The sequence below is a fragment of the Heptranchias perlo genome, unplaced genomic scaffold, assembly GCF_035084215.1.
Source record: "Heptranchias perlo isolate sHepPer1 unplaced genomic scaffold, sHepPer1.hap1 HAP1_SCAFFOLD_636, whole genome shotgun sequence".
NCBI lineage: Eukaryota > Metazoa > Chordata > Chondrichthyes > Hexanchiformes > Hexanchidae > Heptranchias > Heptranchias perlo.
This window is the reverse complement of record NW_027139662.1, coordinates 99,669-106,595: the sequence shown is the minus strand read 5'-3', so window position 1 is coordinate 106,595 and position 6,927 is coordinate 99,669. Positions and strand designations below refer to the sequence as shown.

Sequence of the window (6,927 nt, the reverse complement as noted above, 5' to 3'; positions counted from 1 at the left end):
TCTGGCAGGAAAATGACCTGAATTACAAAGGGCCAAGTCGGAAAGGCTGCGTTGCTCTGCTTGTTCGCAGCAAAGAATTTTCATCGTTTCCTTGGGGTTTAGTGTTTAGGATTCGGCGCTTTCATCACCACGGCAAAGGTTCGATTGTCTGTCTCAACATCCGCATATTATACACTCTACCATAAGTGTACTGTACTCAAATTGCTGATTTTTTCATTGTGAGGGGAAGAAACATAAATGTGTGGACATTAATTACGAATTCATCAGCTGTGTTGCACCTTTTCTTTTCCTACCGTCTCAGTCTTTCCATCTTTACCCTTCTCTGCTGGTGTTGCAGGTTCCATCATTCTTCGCTGTTCACGATGCCTGAGAAGTCCATCAGGAGAAAACAGGCAAAGTCAAGAGACAGAGACAGGGAGAGATTAAAACACAAAAATAAATTGTATAAATATCAAGTTCTGCGAACGAGCAGAATTTAGAATGGAGCTTGGGAGAGATTCCTTCACGTGTCTTGCAATTTTGCAAGAGATCATTGGGCTCCGAGTTAAAAGCGTCGTTGGCGATGGAGCACCTCTCTGAGGGAGCGAACAAGGTCCGTTCGTTCAAGTTCATATTAATTTGAACACTGAACAAACTTTAAAAAGTAGCGCTGCGAACAGGATTCGAACCTGTGCAGGGGAAACCCCATTGGATTTCAAATCCAACACCTGAACCACTCGGCCATCGCAGCTGCAAACATCAATGATGCACAGCTATAAATCAGAATGCGTAGGGTTATCACACGAGATCTGTGACACTTTGTTCTCTCAGACAGGTTTCCAACTGGAAACTTACAGCTTGTTAATGTGCTGACTTTGCTGTCTCGGTGATAGAATTCTCATTTATCACGTGAGAAACCGGGGTTCAATTTCCGGTTCGTTTAGGATTATTTTCATTCTCCATTCATACGATCGCGTGAATTGTGCGACATTCGCCTTCAGCTTCAATCTCCGCACCATTTGAGACATTTTCCATTCTCCACGTGTGTTGCGTCGAAGCTGGGTTGGAAAATCACATTGCAAGTCCTACTTCTTAATCATTGGATCATCGCAGCTGCAAGTGACAAATCCGACACGGCTGCAGAAGAGAATGAAGAAGGTTATGACAGGAGAACTCTGAGACTGTATGTTCTTTCAGACAGGTTTCGAACTGAGCGCATGCCGCCGGCTGCTGTGCGGACTTTGTTATTTCAGTGATCAAATTCTTGCTTTCTGCGCGGGTGGCGCGGGTTCGATCACCACCCAATAGAGGAGCATTTTTCATTCTCCATTCATGAGGTCATGTGAATTCGGATCCGTTCACATCAAGCTTCAATTTGAACACCATCTTGTGACATTTTCCTTTCTCCATGTGTGTTGTCGTCGACAGAACCTCTGCATTCTGTCCTCCGTGCACTGGAATTAAGACAATCCTGCCGACTGCAATGCTGACAAGACGTGAGAAGCCAATTCGTGATTTTGAACGTAAAATGGTAACACCGCAGGGCTCGTCCGGGATCTCTCACATTACAATCAGCAAATCCCCAAAGCGAGATATCATACCCGAAGACCAAAGAGCCACTGATAACAGAGGGGTGCAACCAATGCAGAATTCTGTGCCACCCACAGCCGATCGGCCACCATTCTCTACATCCTATCACTTTTTCTATTCCGATGTACGGCAATGTGAAGACGCACATTAACTATTTCATAGCAACAATATTAGCATCTCTTGACCACATTCGTTTTGAATGTGCGAGTTGTATTATCAAGTGAGACTTTGCAGAATTAATTGCTCGAAAGCTACATTGTTGTCTGTCTCGGCATCCGCAGATTATCCATTCTACCACAAGTATAACAGTGACTACACTTCAAAAATACTTCATTGGTTGGAAAGCGCTTTGGGACGTCTTGATGTCGTGAAAAGCGCTTTGTAAATACAAGACTTTGTTTTTATACTAGACTAAAAGTACTGATGATTTCACTATGAGGACGAAGAGACATCAATATGTGGACATTGGCTACGAATTCATCATCTGGGTTGGTCCTTTACTTTTCCTCCCGTCTCAGTCTTTCGATCTTTACCGTTCTCTGCTGGTGCCGCAGGTTCGATGAGCTTTGGCCGTTCAAGGAAGCCTGAGAAGTCCATCAGGGGAAAACAGAGAGGGACAGAGACAGGGAGAGATAGAGAGATAAAAGTATGGAAAAAAAAGCCTGAATATCAAGTTAGCAGAATTTGAAATGAAACTTGAGAGAGATGGAATCATGCACTCATAGAATCGTTGCTGCACAGAAGGAGGCCATTCGGCCCATTAAGCCTGCCCCGGCTCTCTTTAAGAGCAATCCAGTCAGTCCCATTCCCCCGTTCTTTCTCTGTAGACCCGCAAATAATTTTCCTTCAAATACTTATCCAATTCCTTTTAGAAAGTCACGATTAAATCCGTTTCCACCACCCTTTCAGGAGATGCATTCCAGATTATAACTACTCGCTGATTTAAAACGTTTTTCCTCATGTCGCCTTTGGTTCTTTTGTCAACCACCGTAAATCTGTGTCCTCTGGTTCTCGAACCTTCCGCCAACAGGAGCAGTTTCTGTTTAGTTACTTTATCTAAACCCGTCACGATTTTGAACACTTCTATCAAATCTCCTCTCAACCTTCCTGCCCAAAGGAGAACAACCCCAGCTTCTCCAGTCCATACACGTAACTGAAGTCCCTCATCACTGGAACCATTCCAGTAAATCTTTTCTGCATCCTCTCAATGGCCTTCACATCCTTCCTAAAGTGCGGTGCCCAGAATTGGACACAATATTCCAGTTGTGGATTATTGTGAAGTTTCCTTCACGCACCTTCAAATGTTGCAAGAGACCACTGGGCTCCCAATTAAAAGGCTCTGCCGCGGTGGAGGATCTGTCTGAGAGAAGGAAATGCGGCCCGTTATCTCCAGTTCATATTTATTTGAGCATTGAACAAAACTTGAAACAATAGCGCCGCGAGCAGCATTCCAATGTTTCACCGAAAGACCCTGTCGAGTTTTAGATCTAACGCCTGAACCACTCGGCCATCACAAGCAGCGAGTGCTAGTAATGCACGGCTGTAAATCAAAATGCGCAAGGTACTCAGAGGAGATTTGTGAAATTATATGTTGTTTTAAACAGGTTTCCAACTGGACACGGAGAGCCCGATACCATGCAAACGTTGCTGTTTCACTGGTAGAATTTGCACTTACCACGCGAGGGAACAGGGTTCGTATTCCCGACCAATTAAGGAGCATTTTTATTCTGCACCTCTGAGATCGCCTGAATTGGGATAAATTCACCTTCAGATTCAATCTGCACACCGCCGTGAGGCATTTTACTCTCTCCGTGTGTGTTGCGTCGACAAACCGGCTGCATTCTGGACTCTGGACCTCAAACATGCTCGAGGATTAAATCAATGCTGCTTTCTGCAACGCTGAAAAGACGTGAGAAAGAAATAAGTGAATCTTCATTGGAAATAGTGAAACAGGAGGGTTCTGGGATTTGAACTGGGGACCTCTCACATATCAAACAGTGAAACGCCCAAAATGAAAACCATAATCCGAGAACAAGGAGCCGTCAGTCACACAACCGGACAACCAGTCGAAAATTTCCCTGCTACTCACAACCGATCGCCCATTCATTCAGACCGCTTCTGTCCATCGAATCATAGAATGGTGACAGCACAGAAGGAGGCAATTCGGCTCATCGAGCCTGTGGCGGCTTTTTATAAGAGCCATCCAATTAGTCCCATTCCCCGGCCCTTTCCCGGTGCTCTGTACTTTTCCCCTTCAAATTCCTTTTTTAAGTCACGATTGAATCTGATTCCACCATCCTTTCAAGCAGCGCATTCCAGAGCAGAACTACTCGCTGCGTCATTAAGTTTTTCCTCATATCGCGTTTGGTTCTTTTGCAATAACCTCAAATCTGTGTCCTCTGGTTCCCGACCATTCCGCCAATTAAAACAGCTTCTCTTTATTTACTTTATCGAAACCCTTCATGGCTTTGAACACTTCTATCAAATCTCCTCTGAACCTTCTCAGCTCTAAGGGGAACAACCCCAGCACGAGGCAAATGCGGTCAATCAGCTTGAATTAATTTGTTTGATCATTAAACAGACCTTTAAATACTGGCCCTGTTTTGTGGAAGTGTGAGCTTGTGGTTTAAATCGCTGGTTTCAATGTCTGGGGCGTTTCTCGATTCGAATTTTACCATTGACAGAATTTCTGCAAATATCCATTTTGACCTGTTCACAGAAAACCCGATTACAGTGCGATGGAGCAGAGGATGTGAAAGAAGCTGAACGTGGAAGTGCAGATATTATTTTCATCTCGGGGACAGGTCACGTTTCCACAGGTAAGGATATCTCAACTTAAGGTTCTTTCCAGCACAGTGGGACAGGTGATCAGAGTGACCAGGCTCTAACGGCGCAATCGGTCCTTATTTGAGTTACAGGCTCGGGAAATGCCGGGGTTTTTAATTCGAGTCTCACATAGATCAAACAATCCTTTTCCTTGTGAACATTTCGACCGGAGTTGAAGGTACAATTGGTGTGTTCCAAAATTCATTTAATTATCTGAATTGCCAAGTGGTTCCTCCGGACTACGCGGTTGCAAGAGCAGATGAGATGTTTAGTATTACCTGTTTACAGGAGGGAGGCTGCGGTTTTGTAGACACAAATTATGATTTTGATCCATCTTCAAATCGTGGGATTTAACTGGAGCTTTAAACCAGCACCAGAGGCCGCTCAGCCAGGATACTTTCCATCCTACACTTCAGGAGCTAGTTTTACAGGAATTGAATTACTACAAACAAGAATTCTAACCCTGAAGCACCAATGCTCACACGGCAGCAGGATGCATGTGTCCAGTTAGAAACCTGTCTGAAGAAACATGCAGTCTGACAAAGCCGGAAATCCAGCAGATTGACTTTCGGTCTGAGCAGATGTTGAGTCTCCTTCTTGAGAGAGTTTCGCCAATCCAGCTCAGAGTGGTTTAAGAATCATGAATTCGGATGTGACTGGAGCCATTTGTGTAAGATGAAGTGTCGGGGGCAGTTTCACATCCTTGACGGACAGTAGTTATGGTTTTGCTGCAAAATTTCACTTCCCAGCTCCCGAACTAAAATCCAACGCCGTTGCAACTCGAATCCACAACCTTTGAATGGCTTATCAAACAAAACAAGTCGAAGTCCAACACACTCGCCATTGCGTCACAGGGTCAGTTGCCAAAAAAAACCCGAATAAATAGAAAGACGCGTTTCTCCGGTCCAAGGGCAAAGTGAGAATGGATGTTATTCAAAAAACTGTCACCTCGAATCTGTCTTTATATATGTTTTGTAAATCTTCGATTTTAAAAGTTACAAAAAGCCGAAATAAATGAAGTAAATTATAAGAATCGAATCCGTGATTAAGGCGTTACAACCCACTCGAAACAATTGAGTTAACCGGCCGTACTGACGGTCCATTAGACATTTTAATTAATTTCTGTACCTGTACGCTAGTTGGTAGCGCTTTCTGTACTTGGACCCCTAAATCTCTCTGCTCCTCCACAGTTCCCAGTTTCTCACCAAATAGAAAACATTCTGATTTAACTTTCTTAGATTTAAAGTGGATGACCTCGCTCACCCCCCATTGAACTATATTTGCCGCAGTTTTGCTCACTCACTGAATCTATCAATTCCCACTTTTCAACTTCCTGCTTCAATCTTCATGACTTATTGCGTCACCAGAAGGCTGCGTGTTCAAATCACGGGGTAACCGTTACTTTTCGAGCTGATCGGATTCTGGATCGTTCCTGAATGAATATTTTATCTGCTTTTTCTCAATAAACAGAACCTTGCTCTAAAGTCTGCTTCCCTGGCTCTCAAATTTCAGGAAGGCGTCTCATTCCGCCCTCGACTTTTTATTTTGACCTGCGTTTGAAACTTTTGCAAAGAGGGAAAAAAAGACCCCAAATCGCTCCACGTGAATCTCAAACGCTTTCGGAAGAAGTTCAGTGCAAACAATCAGGAATTTAAAGGCACCTCAATGACCTGCACTTTCTTGGAATGAGTTTTGTTCGCCATTGCATTCGACCGTGAAATCGCTCCCGGCTTTCATCTCACTGAAGTGAAGAGTGTGACCGCGTTACATCTGTCAGAGTGTAAGTGACGTGTTTGGGGTCGGTGTGGGTCGTTTACAGCTTTTGAAATCTCACCAAGCAGCAGAGAAAAAGTAACTTAGAATCAAATTGTCCCTGTCAGTGATGAATTGAAGTGAATATCGCTCCAAGCAGATCTGGACAACTCGCAGTGCAGCCGCACGGGAGTTCCAAATCCACCTTCTCGCCACTCGGCAATCGCATGAACTGAACTTTACTCTGACCCAGTGTCACCGCGCTGAAATCGAGTATTTCTCGGCCACACTTTTTCTGAACATCATGGTTACTGGTTTAAGAGTGAAAACTGCCGTCCGCTTCACTGTAAGTGCAAGAGACAACTTTGTAAACACCGAGTCGTGTCACAGACCTGCTCGTCGGACCTGCTCATTTCATCTCATCTCATTTTCAGTAAACCTGAATATTACTGGAATGGAGAATGGCGAATCACAGCTCGAGAAATCAATCCTCTCGACCACGAGGGGACGGAGTCTTCCAACATACAGGTGTTTAATGGCAAGGTGAGTTTAATGTTCAGGAATAATAGAGCACAGATTTTCACTCGTGCAAACTTCACACACTTTATTTTGGAAAAGTAAACTGATAGTCGAGAGAGGTTATATTAATCGCTGCAACCTGAATTTTTAGCTCGTTCAATCAGTGGTTCAGTAATAAACGTGTGCTATCTCTGTGGCGCAATCGGTTAGCGCGTTCGGCTGTTAACCGAAAGGTTGGTGGTTTGAGCCCACCCAGAGACG

The 6,927-nt window shown here is 44.2% G+C and overlaps 2 non-coding genes across 2 annotated transcripts; one reads left to right on the top strand and one right to left on the bottom strand.

Moving 5' to 3' along the window:
* Positions 1-647: 647 nt before the first annotated feature.
* On the bottom strand, positions 648-730 carry trnas-uga (transfer RNA serine (anticodon UGA)). The gene has a single exon. It is a non-coding gene; the product is annotated as a tRNA-Ser (tRNA).
* Positions 731-6,853: 6,123 nt separating this feature from the next.
* trnan-guu (transfer RNA asparagine (anticodon GUU)) lies at positions 6,854-6,927 on the top strand. Its single transcript has one exon. It is a non-coding gene; the product is annotated as a tRNA-Asn (tRNA).